The following is a 24,005-nucleotide window of genomic DNA, read 5'->3' on the forward strand; positions in this document are numbered from 1 at the left end:
GACACTCAAACAATAGAAATATTAGGTATGCCTGGATGGGCCATCTGCTGTCAGGATGAGGGGGCAGGGCTTAGCACAATCCCTCTTGAAACTGAATAGAGAGTGCTCTGCCCTCTTTCAAAGGATTTTACACCTCCATATTGTCATTGCAGCAAGCATGGAGCCAGGGCAGAGGAGCTAGGGAATGACATGCACTGCAAGGTAACTTCTAGAAATGTTTCTCACCTTCTAAAAGGTGGGTACCTGAGTATAGAAAAGGGACCTCAGACACTCAAACTCTGCAGTTCACTACTTGACCTGAAGAAGGACTCCTAGAAGATTGACTGCTGCTATGACCTGCTGTGAAATCTACCAGACAGCAGCTGTATCTGGAAGGACTGTTTTACTGTCTGGAATCTGCCTTGAACCCTTAGAGGCCAGTCCTGCTGTTGAGTCCTGCATTTTCACCTGCAACCAGGACAACAAGAGTGACTCCAATGGTTAGTTGGCTGGTATTCTATTTAGCACCACACAGAATTAAAAGGATTTTGTCATCTTGAACCTGCAAAAGTTCTCAGCCTGAGTGGGTCTTGAAACCACAAGAGGTATCCTAACAGCCCCAGGCCCATGGCTGAGGTTCTAGATTTACCCAGATGGCCTGAGGATTAAAAAAAATGTTGGCCAAAAACTGATATGAGAACCAGGAAGCCTGGAGCAACCTGCTCACCTATCTGCCCAAAGTGCATCATCAGGTTGACTGTGCAGCTTCTCTCATAATGTACTGATCCCCATCAGCAAAAATCCTTTTCAGTGGTCCTTTCCTGACGTGAAGTAGAGATTTACCTTTTTGAATTGGGAACTTAGACTTCAAGTTTCAATTTAGACTTCAGATCTATGTTTATGTTTATGTTTGTGAATTAGACGCTTAGACTTCAGGTTGTTGGTCATCTTGCTGCTCTGCACTGCATGACAGGGATAGGGCAGGAATGCATCACATTTCAACAAATATGGTACATTAATGTAATTTTGCTTGTACTGGCACTCTTTTGGCAACCTAGCACCAACTCATGCACCCTTGCACTATTGTACAAGGGGGCCTGTGCTGCATGCAGGATTATTTGTGTGCTGGAAGGGGCATCCTCCTGCATGAAAAACAATCCTGGGAGGCATATTCCACTTTCTATGTGGGCAGCAAAATGCAGCTCACATAGAAAGAAGAACAAACGAGAATAAACAGAGATATTTCTCCTTATTACACCTCCCCTGGGACGGTGTAAGATTTTGGCTTCCCCCAGGTTTACAAGTTCGTGTAAATCTGGTGATGCATCAAAATCCATGGGAGTTGCATGGGGACACCCACGCAAGTCCCATGGAACACATTCCAAAGGCAAGGTAACACAATGCCACAATTTGCACTGCACTGCTTTACTCGAGATTTTTTAACCCAATCAGAGCCAGACAAAGGAGCTTTGCATGGCTTCAAAAATCTGACTTAGAGATTTGTGTTACACATGTACCACGTTGCGTGGTGCAAACATGACCGAACCCACTCATAAATAAGGCCCTTAAATTCAAGTCAAAATTTTGCTTTGTGAATTGGGCCCTGCGAGTCTCCAGCTTCTCTCTTGATTGTTGACGTCAATCTGAAACCATTAGTGAAAAACATCCACACTATTCCCTTTTCCCAATATAAATGTATATGATTCTATATGGTCAATGAGATAACATTGAAATACAATGTTCAATGAAGAGAGCAACCAATTCCAAGATTGGTGAACACACAAAACCCTGCTCAAGCTCTTTAGTTCAATGCAGTGCTTCTAATTATCATACGGTTCACTGATAGAGACTTCTGAAATACTTCTGTTGACGTCAGCACACCAACAAAGTTCGAAAGCAATCTGATACAAACATTATAAATTATTGGATGTGTTTGAACTACTATTAAGGTGCTCATTACGATGTCAGTCGGACAAGTGTCTGTCCAACATCACAATGAGAGTGGAACCGCCTTACTAGTACTCAGCAGTTCCACCCACCGTATTCCATTGTGAGCGCCAATACAGCAGTCAGAAATATGCCTTTTCAAATTGCAGCACATGCTATGGCACATAAAAGGGCTTCAGCACAAGCTGTATTTCAAAAAAGGCATATTTTGAAACATATATGCACAGTGTGCCAGGCACCACGTGGTCCTCGCACACTGTGCATGGATGTTTGGATGAGCACCATTTGTGCCCCCAGGCCCTATAGCACAGGCCCGGGGGGGGGGGGGCAGGGGCCCTGCTATGGCCCCCAAAGTCCCTTTCCGTCTACCATTTCATGGCAGCTGAACAGCCATGAAAAGGCAGAGGGAAACAGGCATTGCAATCACTAAGGTAGGTGCCTGAGCAAGCACCTCCCCTATTGTAGGGATTACAGTCCCACCAGAGCCCCAACGGGCTTCTTGAGCCCATCAGAAAAGCAGCGATTGGCCCCTTCACCCGATGCCTCCAACCGCCGGATCTTAATTAAGCAGTCAGACCACTTCAGTTGATGTCGAAGGGCCTGTTGGTGGCCTGCCCTTTGACATTGTAATGAGGGCCCAAGTGAGAAAAAATTGTTAAATTCAAAGGGATTAATCTATACCGCATGTTTTAAGCAACCACAAAATATTTTAAACGACATAGGGGCTTAGTTGTTTCACTTTGATGAGACACTAGGGAGCATATTGACTAAGATCTAGTGCCCTGTTTGCATCACAAAAATGATGCAAATCAACGCAAAATCTTTTTTTTCCAATTTATTTTCCGGTGCAAAACTTGTTTCAAGTAGGTGCTATCATGGAGAAATGCTTTTATTTCTCCTTACTTTTCTGGCTTTACATGTGCGCTACACTGTGCAGTACATATACAAAATGAGAAAATGTTTAATGTCAGTCTAAGCATAGTATGATGTACTGATAGGGTAGTCTTTAAGTACAAAATCTATGCTGGACTCATGCAGAAACCCTTATCAATCAATCAATCAATCAATCAATCATAGCATTTGTATAGCGCTCTACTCACCCGGGGGGTCTCAAGGCGCTTGGGGTAAGGGGTCCACTACTGCTTGAATAGCCAGGTCTTGAGTTGTTTCCTGAAGGCGAGGTGGTCCTGGGTCAGTCGAAGGTGGATGGGGAGGGAGTTCCATGTCTTGGCCGCCAGGTAGGAGCAGGATCTGCCTCCGGTGGTGGCTCTTCGGATGCGTGGTACGGCGGCGAGGGCGAGGCTAGTAGATCGTAGCTGGCGGGTGGGCGTGTAGAAGGTCAGTCGGTTGTTGAGGTACTTGGGGCCCAGGTCATGGAGAGACTTGTGTACGTGGGTGAGGAGCCTGAACGTGATCCTCTTGTTGACGGGGAGCCAGTGCAGGTCCCTCAGGTGGCCGGAGATGTGGCCGCGCCGGGGGATGTCCAGGATGAGTCGGGCGGAGGCGTTCTGGATGCGATGGAGTCTCCTCTGTAGCTTGGCTGTGGTTCCGGCGTAGAGGGTGTTTCCGTAGTCTAGTCGGCTGGTGACGAGTGCCTGGGTGACCGTCTTCCTGGTTTCGGTCGGGATCCATCGGAAGATCTAGCAGAGCATGCGCAGGGTGTTGAAGCACGATGAGGAGACGGCGTTGACTTGTCTGGTCATCGAGAGGGAAGATTCCAGGATGAAGCCCAGGTTGCGTGCGTGGTCTGTTGGCTTGGGAGCGGTGCCCAGGGCGGGAGGCCACCAGGAATCGTCCCAGGAGGAGGGCGATGGTCCCAGGATGAGGGCTTCCGTCTTGTCTGAGTTCAGTTTGAGGCGGCTGTTCTTCATCCACTCGGCGACGTCTTTCATCCCTTCGTGTAGGCTGGTTCTGGTGGTGTCGGGGTCCCTGGTGAGGGAGAGGATCAGCTGGGTGTCGTCGGTGTAGGAGATGATGTTAAGGTTGTGTTGGCAAGAGGTCTCATGTAGACGTTGAAGAGGGTGGGGCTGAGTGAAGATCCTTGTGGTACGCCGCAGATGACTTCGGTGGCCTCGGATCGAAACGGGGGAAGGCGAACTCTCTGTGTTCTTCCGGCGAGGAACGAGATGATCCACTCCAGTGCCTTCTCTTGGATGCCGATGTTGCTGAGGCGTTGGACTAGGGTGCAGTGGCAGACAGTGTCGAACGCTGCGGAGAGGTCCAGGAGGATGAGGGCCGCTGTTTCCCCATTGTCGAGCAGGGCTCGGATGTCGTCGGTGGCTGCGATCAGGGCGGTCTCGGTGCTGTGATTGGCTCTGAAACCGGACTGCGAGGGGTCGAGGGATTCGTTCGTCTCGAGGAAGGCGGCCAGCTGTCTGTTGGCGATCTTCTCGATGACTTTGGCAGGAAAAGGGAGGAGCGAGATGGGGCGGAAGTTCTTGAGGTTGGTGGGGTCCGCTGTTGGTTTCTTCAGTAGGGCGCTGAGCTCGGCATGCTTCCAGCTCTCCGGGAAGGTGGCGGTGTTGAAGGAGGTGTTGATGATGTTCCGGAGTTGGGGTGCGATGGTGGAGTCGGCCTTGTTGAAGACGTGGTGGGGGCAGGGGTCGGTCGGAGATCCGGAGTGGATGGTGTTCATCGTGCGGGCTGTGTCTTCGGTGGTCACCGTGGTCCAGGTGCGGAGGGTGGTGGTGGGGGGCGTTGGTTCGACGGTTGGGTGCGTGGATGATGCGCCGAAGCTGTTGTGGATGTCGGCGATCTTGCAGTGGAAGAACGAGGTGAGAGAGTCGCAGAGATCTTGTGATGGAGTGATGTCGTTGTTGCTGGCGCTGGGGTTGGAGAACTCCTTGACGATGCTGAAGTGTTCCTTGCTGTCGTGGGCGTTGTTGTCCAGTCGTTCCTTCAGTGATTTCTTCTTGGTGGTGCGGATAAGCTGGTGGTGCTTGCGGGTGGCTTGTTTGAGGGCGGTCATGTTGTCTGTAGTCTGGTCGCGGAGCCAGGCTTTCTCGAGGGTGCGGCAGTTCTTCTTGGAGTCCTGGAGTTCGCCGGTGAACCAGGAGGCCTTCTTGCTTCTGGGTCTGCTGGGGGGTGTTCTTCAGTGGCGCAGGCGGTCAGCCACTGTGTGAAGTTGCAGGCTGCTTCGTTGGGGTCCGTTGTGCTGGCGGGTGGGCTCTTGCTGAGGGAGGTGGTGAGCTGGTCGGCGGTGATCTTGCTCCAGCTCCTGTGAGGAGCCTGTTGCGGGTGGTGGTGGGTCGTGGTTCTTCTGAAGCTGAAGTGGATGCAGCTGTGGTCGGTCCAGTGGAGTCCGGTGGCGTGGCTGAAGGTGATGTGCTGGCTGGAAGAGAAGACGGGATCAAGCGTGTGGCCGGCGTAGTGGGTGGGGGTGTTGACCAGTTGCTTGAGTCCGAGGTTGGCGAGGTTTTCCAGCAGGGCGGCGGTGTTGCGGTCCTTGTTGTTCTCCAGGTGGAAGTTGAGGTCCCCTAGGAGGATGTAGTCGGCAGAGGGGAGGGCGTGCGGGCTGATGAAGTCCGTGATGTCTTCGCTGAATTGTGTGCGTGGTCCCGGGGGTCTGTAGATGAGGGTGCCTCTGAGGGTCGTCTTTGGGTCGGTGTGTATCTGGAAGTGGAGGTGCTCCGCGGTGGCGAGGGTGTCGTTGGAATCGGTCGTGATGCGGATGGTGTTCTTGTGGACGATGGCGATGCCTCCTCCGGTCTGGTTGATGCGGTCCCTCCTGATGATCTTGTACCCGTCCGAGATGGCGATGGCGATGTCGGGGGCTGAGGAGACGTTCATCCAGGTTTCTGTGAGGAAGGCGATGTCTGGTGATGTTGTGTTGAGGAGGTTCCAGAGTTCCACTGCGTGTCTGTGGACGGAGCGGGTGTTGAGCAGTATGCACTTGAGGTGGTTGTTGCTGGTGTTTGACTTGGCGGGTGCGGTGCAGGTTCGGAGGCAGGTGAACTTGCAGGTTTTGCAGGTGAAGGGTCCGTGGATGCGTTTCGGGGTGGCCCAGCAGCAGGCGGGGTTCCGGCTGGCATTGAGTGCGTTGAGGGCGGCGGCGTCGTAGGTCTGTCGGGTCGTCTTGCATCGGCGAGGGCCAGGGGTCCTGGCGCTGGGCGCGGGCCAGGCGCGGACGGGCGCAGACGGGCTTGCCTTTGGCGTGCCTTTGGTGCACAATCGGCGCGCCCGCTGCGCTTGTGCGTGGGCATCATAAGAAGGAATCCGGGAGGGCGGGTCAGCTGGGTGGCGGGAGCGGCGAATGGGCTGGCGGGGGCGGGGCCACAGGGAGGCAGCGGCGGGAAAAGAATCAGGCAAGCGGGTGGCTCAGCTGTGGCTGGGTCGCTCGAGGCAGGCAGAACAGGAGGCAGGCAGCAGCGGTGACGCGTGGGGGGTGACCTCGCCTGGAACAGGCTTACACTATAGTGCAAAGGTGTGTGCATCACACATAGAGGAATATGCATCTCAGTGTTGTTTTTGTCTAGGGAAGTGCTCCTTCCTGCACAAAAACAACCCTGCATGCAATCCGACATTGCCAAAAGGGCTGCAGCAACAGATGAAAGGGCAGAAATGCACCATATTCCTACCCTTTCCCTGCCACTCATTGCAGCACAGCACGTCAGCTTGCTGCACCGCACTGCATGACCTTTTAGTAATAGGTCCCCCAATTCTCAAAGAGAGTCAACATTAAGCATGGGCTAAAAATTCGTTCCGCTCGCGGAATTTGCGGATCTTCTGCGATTTCGCGATCCGCGAATCTCGCGAAATCGCGGTAAAATCCGCGAATCAGCGGGGACGAATTTGCAGCCAAGCACTTACAGGGTTACAGCAGCAGGTGCAAAAGTTGAAGCTAATTTTTTGTAACCTTTTACAAAAGGGTTACAAAGAAATTAACTTCAACTTGGGCACCTGCTGCTGTAAGCCTGTAAGTGCTTCCTGACGCCTCGTTGACTACTATCAACTATTCTCTGACCCTGCTCTGACCCTTGAAGCAGGGTCAGAGAATAGTTACAAGTAGGCAATGAGGCGCCTGTCACGAAAATTAAACCTCAACAGGAAGCACTGACAGATATAAAAACAAGCATTTGCAATGCAATAGGTCTCGCATAAGGAAAGTTTGAGCAATTGGTCTTGTAAATGACCATTTTTTTTTATTTATGTGTTGGTTTTGAAAATAGCTAAATTAATAGCTTTGTCATTTACAATACCAATAGATATAACTTTCGCAAATGTGACACCTATAGCATTTGTAATGCAACATGTTTTGTATTTACGTGACTTAGCTGTATTGATATTACAAATTACAATGGCCTTTAATTTTTAAAATAATTAATACTTAAATAAAAGTGATTTTAATTTATAATGGCAATAGCTTAAACTTTTGTAAATAACTTTTGTGAAGATTATGTTCAGTTTATTTTATTGTGACGAAAATCCAAGAACAGAAGTGAAATATTAACATCTTTTTTTGACATTTGTAATAAAGTTTGAAACATTGAGAGAACATATTTGAACCAGTTGTTGTTGAATGGTTGCGCAGATTGATGCTGGGGTGGCGCTGAGTGGTGCTGTGGTGGTGCTGAGTGGTGCTGTGGTGGTGCTGAGTGGTGCTGTGGTGGTGTTGAGTGATACTGAGTGATACTGGGATGGTGCTGAGTGATGCTGGGGTGGTGCTGAGTGATGCTGTGGTGGTGCTGAGTGATGCTGTGGTGGTGCTGAGTGTTGCTGTGGTGGTGCTGAGTTGTGCTGTGGTGGTGCTGAGTGATAATGTGGTGGTGCTGAGTGATGCTGTGGTGGTGCTGAGTGATGCTGTGGTGGCGCTGAGTGGTGCTGTGGTGGTGCTGATTGGTGCTCTGGTAGTGCTGAGTGATGCTGTGGTGGTGCTGAATGATGCTGTGGTGGCGCTGAGTGGTGCTGTGGTGGTGCTGAATGATGCTGGGGTTGCGCTGAGTAATGATGTGATGTTGCAGAGGGCAGAAAGGCACAAAAAGCAGTCTAACAAAGGGCAGAATGGCAGAAAAACAAGGGAAAACTGAGTCTAACAGAGGGCAGAAGGGCACGAAAAACGAGTCTGACGGGGCAGAAAGGCACAAAAACGAGTCTAACAGAGGGCAGAAGACTCCAAAAAACGAGTCTAACAAAGGGCAGAAGGGCACAAAAACAAGGGAATAACAGAGGGCAGAAGGGCACAAAAAACGAGTCTAACAGAGAGCAGACGGGCAGAAAAACAAGGGACAACGAGTCTAACAGAGAGCAGAAGGGCAGAAAAACAAGGGAAAAATGAGTCTAACAGAGGGCAGAAGTGCACAAAAAACGAGTCTAACAGGGGGCAGAAGGGCAGAAAAACAAGGGAAAACAAGTCTAACAGAGGGCAGAAGGGCACAAAAACAAGGGAAAAACGAGTCTAACAGAGGGCAGAAGGGCACAAAAACAGGGGGCAGAATGAATCTCGCCCTGCGTGTTTGTCCATGAAGATGCCACCTTTTTGTGCAATACCTCTACTCAACTGGAGTACTTTCTACTGTCTAATCAGTAAGTGCTCCCTCATTGGCTAAATGTATAGGGGCAGATTTACAATAACTGGCGCATCTCCAGGGATGCACCAGTTATTGCGCGCCGCAGCTTCACCACCTATGGTGCGCCGCATTTACAATGCGGCGCACCATGTGGTAAAAACGGCACAGATGCATCACGCATCTGTGCCGTAAAAGCAGCGCATTGCTGGAGCTTGCGACGCAGCTCCAGCAATGCTCTGGGGGGCCCTATCTCCCCAATGCTTCATCAAGCCTTGCGCCTGCTTCAAGCAGGCGCAGGGTTTTAACGCAGCATTGGCCTAAAAGTGACTGAGTGAAATCTTGTAGATTTCACTCAGCCACTTTTAGGAGGCGTTCCTGCACAGGAACGCCCTCCCCTGCGCTGGAACGCCTCCTGATGGTACAGGGCTTTACAACGTGACGCATCTCTCAGATGCGTCACGTTGTTAATACCCAGCACCATGGCGCATCTTTTGTGCTGCCGCTGCGTCAAAAAAGGTATCGGTAGAGGGTGGCAGTGGTGAACCAGAGGCTCGCAGTGATGAACCAGAGGGTGACAGTACTGAACCAGAGGGTGGCAGGGGTGAACCAGAGGGTGACAGTGCTGAACCAGAGGGTGGCTGTGCTGAACCAAAGGGTGGCAGGGGTGAACCAGAGGGTGGCAGTGATTAACCAGATGGTGGCAGGGGTGAACCAGAGGGTGGCAGTGGTGAACCAGAGGGGGGCATGGGTGAACCAGAGGGTGGTAGTGGTGAACCAGAGAGTGGAAGTGGTGAACCAGAGGGTGTCAGTGCTGAACCAGAGGGTGACAGTGGTTAACCAGAGGGTGGCAGGGGTGAACCAGAGGGTGCTGTGATGAACCGGAGGGTGGCAGTGGTGAACCAGAGGGTGGCAGGGGTGAACCAGAGGGTGGCAGTGGTGAACCAGAGGGTGGCAGTGCTGAACCAGAGGGTGACAGTGGTTAACCAGAGGGTGGCAGTGGTGAACCAGAGGTGCTGTGATGAACCAGAGGGTGGCAGTCGTGAACCAGAGGGTGGCAGTGGTGAACCAGAGGGTGACAGTGCTGTACCAGAGGGTGGCAGGGTGAACCAGAGGTGCTGTGATGAACCAGAGGGTGGCAGTCGTGAACCAGAGGGTGGCAGTGGTGAACCAGAGGGTGACAGTGCTGTACCAGAGGGTGGCAAGGGTGAACCAGAGGGTGCTGTGATGAACCAGAGGGTGGCATGGGTGAACCAGAGGTGAACCAGAGGGTGGCAGTGGGTGGCAGTGGCGAACCAGAGGGTGGCAGTGCTGAACCAGAGGGTGACAGTGGTTAACAAGAGGGTGGCAGTGGTGAACAAGAGGTGCTGTGATGAACCAGAGGGTGGCAGTTGTGAACCAGAGGGTGTCAGTGGTGAACCAGAGGGTGACAGTGCTAAACCAGAGGGGTGAACCAGAGGGTGGCAGTGGTGAACCAGAGGGTGGCATGGGTGAACCAGAGGGTGGCAGGGGTGAACCAGAGGGTGGCAGTGGTGAACCAGAGGGTGGCAGTGCTGGACCAGAGGGTGACAGTGGTTAACCAGAGGGTGGCAGTGGTGAACCAGAGGTGCTGTGATGAACCAGAGGGTGGCTGTTGTGAACTAGAGGGTGGCAGTTGTGAACCAGAGGGTGACAGTGGTGTACCAGAGGGTGGCAGGGGTGAATCAGAGGTGCTGTGATGAACCAGAGGGTGGCAGTCGTGAACCAGAGGGTGGGAGTGGTGAACCAGAGAGTGACAGTGCTGTACCAGAGGGTGGCAGGGGTGAACCAGAGGGTTCTGTGATGAACCAGAGGGTGGCAGTGGTGAACCAGAGGTGCACCAGAGGGTGGCAGGGGGAACCAGAGGGTGGCAGTGGGTGGCAGTGGTGAACCAGAGGGTGGCAGTACTGAACCAGAGGGTGACAATGGTTAACCAGAGGGTGGCAGTGGTGAACCATAGGTGCTGTGATGAACCAGAGGGTGGCAGTCGTGAACCAGAGGGTGGCAGTGGTGAACCAGAGGATGACAGTGCTGAACCAGAGGGTGGCAGGGGTGAACCATAGAGTGGCAGGGCTGAACCAGAGAATGGCAGTGGTGAACCAGAGGGTGGCATGGGTGAACCAGAGGGTGGCAGGGTTGAACCAGAGGGTGGCAGTGATGAACCAGAGGGTGGCAGTGATGAACCAGAGGGTGGCAGTGGTGAACCTGAGGGTGCTGTGCCCATACACGACCGAATGGGTAACTTCGCCATGCAAGCGGCCCGCGAACATTCAAAAAGCCCCGCGAACACGCAAAAAACCCAGCAAACACGCAAAAAAAAAAAATCCGCAAATTCGCACGAATTCATGGATTTTGCGGATTGCGAATTAGATTTCGTGCGAATTCGCGGAACGCGAATTCGCAGATTTCGCCCATACTTCTTGAACAAACCTGAATACAGAACTATTGAAGCAAAGCATTTCTAAGGCCTCTTTTCCTTCATTTGACAGAAAGGGCCTTATTCCGATGTCGGTGGTAGGCAATTCGACAGCCCATCAGTGGCGAGCCGCCCTACATCTGCTGCTGCGATCCGACCGCATTGAAACGATGTGTGTGGCTGGAGTCAGCAGGCAGTGGGACTGTGCAATGCTTTCTGACGTGCTCAAGGAGCCCATCGGACAGACAGTAAACCCAACAATAGGGGTAGTGCTTGCTCCGGTACCGCAATAGGGGATTACAATATCCCTTTCCATCTGCCTGTCTATGGCGGTGTGATCACCATAGAAAAGCAGATGGAATGGGATTTTGGAGACCCCTAGCAGGGGCCCGGGCCCCAGAGCCTCAGGTATGGGGTCAACTGTGGTGTCCCACTAAGCATCCCCGCAACGTGTGACAAGCACCGCATGGATCCTGCCACACTTTACAGTGATGTTTAAAAACTGCAGATTTCCTATTGTGGCTTTTGCTGCAGCCCGCAGCGCAAGCCTCAATAGGAAAGATGTACTTTCCTACCACCGTGAAGGTGACTGTCGTACGTACGTCTGACTGGCATTGTAATGATGCCAAACGTGTTTAATGAGCTTTACTAGACATAGTTAGCCCTATAGAACAACAAGAGCATGGGACTTTACTTCCAGGTGTTTCACGACTTCACTCTATCTATAAAGAAATGAATTATCTGGGTAATTCCATTTGTTTATGACCTAAACCAGTTCCTCTTCATAAAAGCATTTTACAGGGTCAAGCAGTTCAAAACTCTATGACATTGGCCCACACAGCAATCAAGACGAGAACAATATTTCTAGAGCTCTGCAGCATATGAGTAGTGAGGTTCTACATATCATTCATTGGGCACAAATGGTATCCCAGAACATTTGGCCCATCTTTGTCTTCAATAAGTACACCTTTAAACTTTTTCAAAATACTTGATTTGATGTGCTCACTTTAGTCCCAAACGTGGAGACAACCCAGGAGCTGCTGCTGGACCTCCTACCCCCTCAGGATCAAACCCATTTAAGGAACTGAAACTCTTTAAACTAAGCGCTGCCCATGTGAGGAAAGTGGGTTGGGATAAGATGAGAAAGGAGAGACTTGAGGTAATAGATCTGCTCAGCGACTGTGCAACACTGAGTAACAGAATTTGCCACTCCTGATACCTTGTGTGTCTGTGAGGTAGATATGCACTGGACCAGAGCCTCTGGTTTTGCGATGATACAATAGACTGGAAATAACAAGAGGAGGCAGCTACTATCAGTACACTAACAGACCTCTATAAACAAGGACCGTGCATTGACTTCAGTGACATACACTTACTAGTTTCATCAGCAGCACAGCATGAGATCAGAATATCCAAAATCACAGATTGGAGATTGGGACACTCCAAAGAATATACTCGGAGCACAGATTGAAGTTACTGGCACTCACAAGGATTAAACTCAGAACACAGATTGGCTCCGTCACTCCTTTCCAGTAATCAACATCACACAGACAAATTGGTTTCTATGGGCAAATTCCTGTATGGATCTTTAATCAAACAGTAGAATTTCTTTTAAGTAGTCCAATACTAAAGTGTGATGGATTTGGAAGTTGTTTGATCTTATGTTTCCTGCCTTTAAATGATCCTGGTGTTAGTTATGATGCATTCTTTTCAACATTGTTTTATCATCAATCATATTCATTTTGTAAACATGGAATGCAAGAAGATTTAATTTTCCAACTAAGGTGTTCATTGCGAGCTGCTGTGTTAGTGTGATATGTATCACACCTCTCAGGAAGAGTGTACAGCACATCAACTATTAGGGCCTAAGCCATATTTATTTACTTCAAGTCCTTTCTTCCTATTCTATGAGGTACACATGTTATCTCTCTCATGTGCAAAAAAGCTGCATTGTTTTACTTAAACGAGAGATGAACTTTTTTTGTAGCCGAACAGGTAAGAACTTTGAATTATGATTAGCCCCCTAAAATAATCCATTCTTAAGGACAAACAACCCTGAACTACAAACAACTTTCAAGACCATGGTATGCCTGTTTGCACATTCAGATTTTGCTTTGTATTCAGAGTGTTATGAGATGGGCCTTCTGCTGGAAAACATCAGGTGATAGAAAATGAACACATTCTGTAGCAAAGTGCCAAAAAGGTACCTTTGTCAATCCCCTGTGAGCTCCATATGCTGAGCTGAAAACTTGTCACAAAAAATAGATAAACTGTTGACATTTACGGACTCGGTTTAACCCATGTAAGATTCTATAACCCCAAATCAATAACTTCATGCTGTACATCCCTTACAGCTCTTGCTAGGTTTAAAACATTTGGGGTGCATTCAGGCAGGGCCCAAGTCAGGTCCTGAGCGTGTATCTGGTCATCCATATCGTACGACTGGTGGAAGCATGCAAGGCTTGGCCTTCTGTCATGAACTCACCTGTTCCGAACCGCGGAAACGATACTGGAGCTTATGCTGGACCTCCTATCCAACTCAGGGCCAAGCCTAATCAAGGAGCAAAGACTTCTTAAATCAAGCACTACCCTTGGGGGGAATGGAGGTTTGGATAAAACACGAAAACAGAGAATTGCGAGACTGAATCTGCTTAGTGGCTGTGCGACACTGTGTAACAGGATTTGTTGCTCTTAAAACCTTCTATGTCTGGAAGGTAGATACGCTTTAGATCAGAACCTCTTCTTTTTGCAATGATGCAATACAATGGAAATAGCAAGAGGAGGCATTTATCCATCAGTTCACTAACAGGCCTCTATATACAATGACCATGCATTGAATTTAGTGACATACACGTACAGGTTTCATCTTCAGCACGGCAGGAGAGCAGAATAAACAAAACCACAGACTGGAGTGAGGGACACTCTCAAGAATAGAGTCAGAACACAGATTTGAGCTACTGACACTGCCAAGAGTTAAAATCGTCACACAGATTGGAGTTATTGACACTTCCAATGATTAAATTCAGAACACTGATCACAGACATTCCTAAGGATTAAACCTGGAATGCAGCTTTCGGCACAAGGTTCACACCTATATAAAACTCTCTGAAGTGCTGCCTCTTGGTGCCACTGTAGTTGTTACGTAATCCCAGTTCAAGTACCACGGTTGCAAGAAGGGTCTGGAACATGAACACAAAAGAAGTGCTGGAGGAAATCACAGAGATGACATGGAGGAAAAGTCTGTAGTCTTTGAAGATGTTGATCCTCAGTCCTGCTTACTACTATAGGAGGATTAGTGCCCACTAACCTGATATCAAGTACCTAGCCTTGTTCCTCCACTTGTCTGAAATTTGAAGAAGCTCTCAAGGTTTTGACTCAAGGAGTAGCAGGAGAACGGGAGTGTAGCTCTGCAGGAGGAAGAGATGAAGGAGGTATCAAAGGAGCTGGAGCCATGGGAACTACCTGTTCAACCAGGAATTGAAGGAGACTGGAGCACTTCTTGGATTCTTCGGCTGAGAACAAAAAAGGTGAAGCTTGTTCAGCAGGCGCAAGGCTATGCCATGACATGGGGTTTGGTGTGGTTAAAATGCCCTCTTGAAAGCTCAACAGATATTGGTGGTTCATATGTGGCATGTGGAGCACATGACAGTCTGGAAGGTTCTCAATGACCCTTGAAGGAAACACGTGTCATTACACTTGCTTTGACCTAACAGGAAGAACAGGTGCAACTTAACAATTGAAACCAATTAACCAGGAAACAAATGTATTGTTTTTGTTTGAACATGCATAACAGAAAACAACACCAAGGTCTGACAAACAGTGGGTGCAAGGTACTTTATTGCTTCACAGGATTCTGGGGGAAGCTTGCAGCGACTCAAGCACATTGGAACCATGGGCTTCGGGGATCATACATCATGGTATCATAGCGTGCTATTAAATGCCACAATGGTAATACAACATGAGCCCTGTACGCTGAGGCCACTACACAGAGGGTGCAAGAACGGGTTGTAACAGGCTGGTTTATTCTCATTCTCCCAAAACTTGCCAAGAGAATCTCTGTTTGATCTTCATCACTCCTTTCAAGCAATCAAAATCTAATTTGAGACTCTTCGATCACAGGGGAACATATCTGTATGGGTCCGAGCTTTCCACTTCTGAAGAGAATAATCAGGGCCTTACTGGAAATCCAAACCGGCCCTAGCAAAGTGCTCGGCAGCTCCCCCATCCTACCCCCCGAGTTGGGGGTGCGACCGCGCTCTTTGCCAGGGCCGGTTTTCAGACGATTTTGTTACAGGGCCGTTTTTGTAGCAATGCTGCAAAAACGGCCCTGTAACAAAAACGGCCCCCGGGGGCCCAAAACCGGCCCCCACCCTTGCGGCGCACCGAGGGATTGCCTGGTGCCCGCAACGGACAGTCCGGGCCTGAGAATAATTTTTATCAAACAGTAGAATATTGTTTTAGGCAGTCTTATGCCACAGTGTGGTGGTTTTGTTGTGTGTCGATTTAAGATACTGTATATAGGTTTCCCAACTTATGCCCTTATATAGGCACCATTCACACTGCCCTTATTTAGGCATAGAAATCCAATCCCTATTTAGGCAGTATCCATGCTAACCACTACAGGCATGGCCCCCTACATCCGTCAATCCACGTCACAATGAGTTCTTGGAAAACCAAACTCTTAAGCCTTTAGGACTTCCCCTTGCTTGGATTATTGATTTCTCCAAGAACTCATTTATTATGCATGATCATCTATTCCTTAGGGGTTCATTCATGACATTCCTCTGCCCGACTTTTACGTCAATACTGGCATTCCTAAACACCTTCAAGGTATAAATATACCTTCACTTGCCATGGCAAGTCACAGCTGCATACTTGCACAGCTCGCCACGGCAAGTTCGGAAGGAATTCGAGTCCCCGCCTGACGCACTGACCAGACGCTGCCATCCTCCTTGCAGAGAATCCAGCAACAGTGTTTCTGACTCCCCTTGCGGGGTGTTAGAGATTGAGACCCGGAAAGAGATTCCAATCTTTCTCATTCTAAGGTATGGAGCAGACTAGAACCTAGAGGGACTTTTGGCAAATCTTGGCAACACCAATCCTAACTATAGCTAAACTATACTATAGAAAAACAGCACTTACTTCTTACCTCTACTACACTTAGGTTAGGTACACTGGGGTGGAACTAGCTAGAAGCACTAGACGAGTATTCACATTTTAGCCTGTGTTATTTATGTATGTATTTTTATAAATATATGTCATAGCTACAAACCATGCTATTGCCGTACTATTTTATTTCACTGCTAACACTGTATGTATTATACTTCGCATTCTGTCTTACGATTGTAGCAGTTCATATCTTTTGCACGAGAAATAAGACTGTTAAATAAACCCTTTTTATTGAAACGATCGAATACCTATTTCAGTGTAAACTCTGTAGAAACGAAGCATGCACAGTTGGCTGTGTGAAACTGTTATCTATTGTTTCCACGATTCTGAGACTGTTCCGATTCTAAGAGAAACAAAGTTGTCATGTTTATTCAGTTGTCATAAACTAATCCCTTCTTGTTTATTCGAGAAGTTTCTAGGGACCTTTGAGTTAGCTGGCACAAACAAGTAATTAAGCTTAACGTACTCGATAGAGGCATACTGACCTCAGTCCTATGCCATAAATATAGTGTATATTATTCCAATGTGCAGAGCCTATCGGGAATATAGGAACAACACTACAGTTTTGGAAGCTCTTGCAACAAATGATTCCTGTATTCAAAAATCCTGGTATAGGTTTGGATGCATTGTTTTCAGCATCATTTTGCCAACAATCAGATTCAGTTTGTCAACACAGATTCCGAAAAGTTTTCATTTTCCACCTAACCCCTTCATTGTGAGCTGCTTAGTCAGGTGTGGTGTGTATCACACCTGATAATTAATATTCCTGGGCCTGATTCATAAAGCGCCTCCATACTTTAGTTACCCATTGTGGAGGTCTCACCATGAGTGCAGGGCCACCCCCATAGGAGCGGGCCCCCACCACAAATATGGGGCCTTTGCATTGAGTATGAAGGTGTTTTGTGAATTGGCACTACTGTGGTGATACAAATATTTATTGGGTTCAATATATGGCACCCATAATGGGGGTTTTGTCTGAAATGGAACATCACATGCAATTTTTGATGCTTACTACATCAAAAATGACATGTCCTGGTATTTTGCAGGACCTTTCCCCCCCCTTTCAAATTCATCAGCTTTGATTTGAAAACATTTAGTGGAAGTTGTATATTTTAATTTTACCTAGTATGTATCAAAAGATGCAAGAAATCCAAACTTCTAATTTTTATTTATGTTGTAACATGCATTACCTCTTATGTCAAAAAAGTCTAGGTCACTAATAATGAGACTTAAGTAATTTTGGGGCACATGTACAAGTTCCTATCGCCACAACAATGTCACTTTTATCGTTGTTGTGGTGGCGATAGGGGTGCACCTTATTTACAAGGTTGCGTTTAGCCACTTAACGTGGCTTAATGCTGCTTTGTACATAAGGCCCCCTTTCACACAATGGTTAGAATGAAAGGGCCGTGCAGTGGGTGTTGCATTGGGTGTTCCACCGCAACACCCATTGTTTTTGATGCTGCCTCCTATGTACAAGGGTAGCGTACATAGGAGGCAGCTCCAAAATTAACACTAGGAAAACCCTGGTCTTAAGTTGGCGAAATGAGGAGAAATGCATAATTTCTCCTCTTTTTTGCTTTTTCCATGTGTGCTGCCTTGCACAAAATGCCAATGATTATTATTATTATTTTTTTTTTTAAAGACCTTTATTTAGCAGACCACATCAAACATTCCTCGCCTACAACCCATCGGGCCGGCAAACAGTAAAAAACCTGGTTAGTTACATAAAATAAAGACAGAGCCCAGGACCGTCAATCCGGGGGTACGGCGGCGTTGCAGAGTGTACATATATGAGATCCCGATGGATAATGAGGGATTAGGAAGGTCACATTTTACAGTTTAACACGTATGATAAGGTCAAATTGTATACATTTCCCCAGAAAGGGAACAAACAGAAAACACCCCCTCTTTAACTTGGTCGATAAGTTACACGACTGTCAGGTTCAGAGCAGTTCAGGTGCATGTATGGTACCCAAAGGCATGTGAGTGCTTGGAGTCAGGTTGCAATGGGCTGCCTTATATTTCCAGTGAGCTAGACTGCGTGGTCAGTGGGGCTCACAGATGTTTCCTCTGTACTCGTTCCACCTGGACCATATTTCCACCCATTTGCGGGGACAGCCTCGTGAGATATACACAATCTCCTCCTGCAGCATGCACCAGTCCATGTCACATTTCCAGTCTCTCAGTTTCGGCGGGTTGGGATCACCCCACAGTCTAGCGATGTTCCGTTTCGCCACCATCAGCCCCAGCGTGACCCAAAGCCTCCCTTTGTGTGATAAGTCCGTTGGTTCCCAAATGTTGAGCAGACATCTTTTGGCCTCTAGCCGTATTTCTACCTCCCACACCTCTTGCATGCAGCGCACCACTCTCCCCCAGTACATTTGCACTTTTTGATACCCCCAAAGGATATGAAAGAACGTACTCTCCGCACCACATCCCCTTCTGCAGAGTCCGTCCCCACCTTTCCCATCATTTGCAGCCTCGTACCTGAAATATAAATTCTGTGAAGTATTTTCAGTTGAATTAGGCGCAGTCGGGCTTATATTGCCACCTCACGGGGAGAGGCAAGAGCATAGGACCATTCCTCTTCATCAATTTCTAACCCATCAGCCGTCCATTTCTCTTTTAAGGGAAGGATTAGGTCGGGGGAGTTATTGAGTAATTTTTTGTACGTTAGGGATATAGCATGTTCTGGCATAAGGCCATCCAATAGCCTGTCTTCAAGAGGTGACCATAGAGGCGATGTAGTGTCAGGCGGAATGTTCGTCTGAAGTGAGTGTCTCAACTGTAAGTATCTGAAGTATTCGGTGTGCGCCAGTTCGTACATCTCCTGCATGTGAGCGAATGTGTGAATACCTGTAGGGCCCCAGACGTCTTTAATTTGGGAGATCCCAATCAGGTCCCATTTCCGGAATCCTTTAGAACGACCCAGGTTGCCTAACTTACCCGAAGCCCATAGCGTGTAGCCATGGTGAGGACCCCGGACCAGCCTAGTTTTTTCTGGGCTATGTGCCATATCTGTACCGAGTGTTGTGTAGGTCCAGTGAATTGGTGTTTACCCCTTTTAGAGTAGAGTGCAATTTCATAGTTCCCCCCCGGGAGTTGCCATCTGTCCATCCCATAGGCCGGATCATTGCCATCCCCATAGGTCCCCTGATTAATCGCTGAGAGATGGGCCGCCCAGTAGTACTTACTGATGTCGGGGAGGGTTATGCCACCGTCATACCACCCCAGTGTGAGTTTTGACAAGGCAATACGAGGGGCGCCCGCCCAAAGGAGGGTACGCTGAGCGGCTTCAATCGCTGTGAAGTAGGCGTTGGGCACCAGGTCAGGGTAATTTTGGAGGGCGTATAGGAACCTAGGCAGCGCCATCATTTTGAATAAGGCAGCCCGGCCTAGCAGTGACAATGGCAGATCCTGCCAGGACTTGGCCTCTCGTTGGAGACGCCGAAGGGTAGGTAGAAGATTACGCTCATAGGATAAGGCTTTGTCCGTGGAGATGAACACTCCCAGGTATTTGAAGCCTTCCTCAACGACTGTGATGGGACAAGTGTCGGGAAGCCGCGGGGGACCCCCTCTAAGGACGTAAAGATACGATTTGCTCCAGTTGACTCTGAAGCCGGAATTACGACCAAAGCTAGCGAAGATGTCGAGTGCAGCAAGGATCGATCCTCGTGGCTTGGAGAGGTATAGAAGAATGTCGTCAGCGTATAGGGATATTTTATCTTCCCATCCCTCTGCCCACTCTATTCCGCGAAGGTATACGTCATGTCTGATCCAGGCAGCCAACGGTTCGAGGGAGAGGGTGAACAGGAGGGGGGAAAGGGGGCAGCACTGTGAAGTGAAGACCTCCGATACCTTATTATTCACTAGGACCTGTGCCAACGGTTCCGTATAAAGGAGACAAACCCACGACGTGAACTGGGGTCCGAAGCCCAGCTTACGCAGGACAGCGAACATGTACGGCCATTCTAGGGAGTCAAACGCCATAGTGGCATCCAGGGAGACCACCACCGCGTCCTCCGTCAGTCTATGGCGCTGCCCAAGCACCCCGTGTAGGCGTCGGATATTGAGGGCCGTATTTCGGTGTGGCATAAAGCCTGACTGGTCGGGATGTACCAGCGTACTCAGTACTGGTTTGAGTCTATTGGCGAGTGCTTTTGCCAGTATCTTAGGCTCAGCGTTGAGGAGTGAAATTGGCCTGTATGAGGCACAGTTTTCAACAGGTTTCCCCTCCTTTGGGATTGCCACTATAGTGGCAATGCGCTGGTCACGCGGCAGTATTCCTTCCTTTCTACTGGTCTCAAACATGGCTTTAAGATGCTTACTGATAGTCTCAGGTTTAATCTTGTATAATTCTATCGGGAGGCCGTTGGGACCCAACGCTTTCCATGGCCGGAGTTCCATTATCGCGCGCTGGATTTCGGCCTCTGTGAGTGGGCTGTCAATGGTCTCTCGATCACCATCAGATAGACACGGCATTCGGATATCAGCGAGGAGGGCTATAGAGTCTTCCTCCGGACGGTCAGACACCTTCGTATAGACCTGTTTGTAGTGTCTAGCAAACTCATCCACTATATCTCGAGGCTCCGTGAGAGTCGCTCCGGATTGCGTATGGATTAACGGGACTATCTTCCTGGCCTGCTGCTTTTTATCTAACCAGGCGATGAGATTTCCAGCTGGTCGCCCTGGTCGTACAACCTACCCATCCTATGTCTAGCCACCGTCTGGGCCTCTAGGGAGACCAGCTCTCTGTATTCTGCCAACTTGACCTGCCACTTATGTCCGACCATCCTGGCCCCTTTTTCGAGCGCTTCAACCTCCAGTTCAGCAAGGTCCGCCTCAACTGTAGTGACCTGACATCGCTGTTCTCGTCGTTTACCTGCGATGGCTGACAGTGCCTCCCCTCTTACCACCGTTTTAAATGCCTCCCATACCGTGACAGGGGAGTCTACCGATCCCAAATTCTCTTCAAAATAGTGTGCAATAGAGGAGTCAAGTTTCCCCCGCGTGTCCTCGTTTTGTAGGTGCCAGGGGTTTATTGGCGCTACACACCCCTCCCCCCTGGTTCCGAACGTGATGTGTGAGGTTACTGGTGAATGGTCCAAAATGGCCCGGGTTAAGAGTGTGGCCTCTCGTATTACAGTTTGGTGCTGCAGGACGGTGAGGATGTAATCAATTCGTGAGAAGGTATGATGTGGCCCAGAGAAGAAGGTGAATTGGCTAGTCGTGGGATGAAGGTGACGCCAAACGTCAGTGAGTCCAAAAGCCTCAAGAAAGTCAGCTAACCATTGTTGCCCTTGGGGAAGGTCTCTGGAGGGCTGTCTATCCAGGATGCCTGACACTACTGAATTGAGGTCCCCGCCCAAGACTAACTGACTTTCGGGAAGGGAGAGCAGCAATTTGCCCAGGTCTGCAAAGGCTTGAGCCTGCAAGCCCGGCGGGATGTAGGCCGAAAGCAGGTTCAGCGTGTATCCCTCCCATCTTCCTGTGACCACCGTGAAGCGGCCCTGTGGGTCTCATTTAGTACTATCAATGTGGAAGGGCAGTGAGCGGCGCAAAAGGATCCCCACCCCCCTGGAACCTGAGGTGAAGCCAGAGTGCGAAGTGAGAGTGTAGCCCCACCTGTTGAGGGCGTGGCACGTGTTACCCAGTACGTGAGTTTCTTGCAACATTACTATGTCCGGTTGGTGTCGTTTAATGAGTTGGAGGACTATAGTGCGCTTAAGTCTGTCCCCAAGTCCATTTACATTCCAGCTCATGATTCTTAAGCTCTTTTCCCAATGCCTAGCCATAACCATTGCTTTGTAAGCCATTCCCACTTTGCACCACTGAACCGTTAAGGACATCATAGACAGTCACTGCGTACGACCATAACAAACCCCCAACTCCCCGTTCCTCCCCGGATCCCCCCCAGCGGCCATCACCCACCCTGGTTCCCCCCCGACAGGCTCTAACAGTGCAGACAGTAACATGCATATCCGACAGTTCCCCTGTTCTCCTCCCTGTATGGACCCCAACCATCCCGCCCACCTCTGCAAAAACAAAACCCCCCCTCCCTGCCCCCTGCTCCGTGGGTTTCAAACTACCCACCACCCCAATTAGCAGAGCGCCTGTCGCCCAACCCTACCCCGGTGAGACACCGAGGAACTTCTAACTCGGAATAAACGTGGCCAGCTCCGTCCCGGCCGCCCCCCGGCAGTGTCCCAGGTCCTTCAGTCCCTCAGGCCTTGGGCGCGCGAGTACACTCGGGGAGCCCGGCCCTTAATCCCCGGGCAGGACCAGTTCTGCCCCCCCGGAGCGCCCAGGCATACAAACAAGCACACTTTAAGCATTACTGTCTGGCTTCTTCCAAGTCCTGTGTGCGTCGCTTCATCGCGCTGTGGTTTCTCCGGGCGAGTCCCAACGGGGACTGTTTGACCTCGAGCGCCAGGATCGTTGACTCTGCCCACCCGCCTCAGCTCCCTCCGTCGCTGATCCCGGAGAGGGATGTCCATTGTCTCTCCACTGTCCGCCATTTTGATGAGGGTGGGCCACAGCCAACGTTGCGTCAATCCACTCCTGTACCGTCGCTGGTGAGGTGAAGAAATGGGACTGGCCATCATGTAGAACTTTTAGTTTTGCGGGAAAGAACATCATGTATCAAATTCCATGGTCTCGGAGCGCCGCCTTGACCCCCTAGAAAGATCGCCGTTCTTGTTGCACTTGTAGTGTAAAGTCAGGGAAAAAACGTACCGTGGACCCCTCGTATTGTAGGTCACCGTGATGTCTGGCAGCCTGTAGTATCGCATCTCGGTCACGGTAATTAAGGATTTTGGCGATAATTGTTCGTGGTGGGGCTCCAGACTTGGGCTTAGGAATCGGAGCCCGGTGGGCTCGCTCTATCGTAAAAATCTTGGAAAGCCTCTTGGGTTTAAGGTGACGGAGTATCAGGTCCTCGAGAAATAGCTCCATACTGTCACCCTCCAGTCCTTCCTCTACACCCACCACGCGTATGTTGCTCCTTCGAGCCCTACCTTCCTGGTCATCGAGCCGCAGTGCCATCTGTCGGTGCTGGTGGACCAGCTCGTTGACCCTGCTTGTGAGCTTCTTCTCCGACTCCTGGAGGGCCTTAATGTCCACCTCGTTGGCTTTCGAGCGGTCCGTGGTCTTCCCCAAGTCAGTGCGGAGCAGATTCACTTCGATGGTGATCTTGTCCATCTTTGTTTCAAGGTTAGTGCCAAGTGTCTGGATTGCAGCCATGATGGACGTTAGAGAGGGTTCCGCCTTCCCCGTGACTTCCCTCGTCTCTCCCCCAGACTGTGTCTGATTCTTAGGCACTGTATATTGATCCAGTTTATTTGTTTGGGACACTGCCCCCCCTTTAGGCCTCATGATCGATCTGGTGCCTCTGGGGTCAGATGGTCCGTCGCCCACCCTCTTCCGGACCGCCGCCAGTTCAGATCCACTCCCCGCTCCAACCGATCTCCGTCAGAGATAGAGACTCTATCTCTCTGCAGCTACCGTCCAGGCGCTATCGTGGCGTGGGGCCCACTTCCAGGGGTGCACCCCGAGACTTCACGTCGCAACCCGATGCCTCTCAGGTCCGTTATTACTCCCAGCCGGTCCCCTTATCGCCAATGTCCCGGGACCAGCCTCCTCCACAGCCGTGGGTATTAGTCCGGCCTACAGGGGGGGTGTCTGAATGCAGCGGGGAAGGGCAGCTACTCCATGGAAGGCTGGGAGCAGCACAGGCCGGTCGCTTTCTCCTCACTCCCCCCGGTAGACACGCTGTGTGTGGCAGCCCTCCTTACCGCTTGGGTAGTTGTGCACTGGAGTTATTGGGTCTCCTGAGTACGAGGGGTCTCGCTGGGCACCTTTCCAGATGTTCCTGGCGCCTCGGTGGTCTCGCGCCGATGCGGAGGCCACGCCCCCGCTTTTGCGCCTCACAGCCGCGGGCCGCGGCAGGTCGAAATCCGGGACCTCAAGTG

The sequence above is a fragment of the Lissotriton helveticus genome, chromosome 4_1 (assembly GCF_964261635.1).
Source record: "Lissotriton helveticus chromosome 4_1, aLisHel1.1, whole genome shotgun sequence".
In the NCBI taxonomy this organism is placed as follows: domain Eukaryota; kingdom Metazoa; phylum Chordata; class Amphibia; order Caudata; family Salamandridae; genus Lissotriton; species Lissotriton helveticus.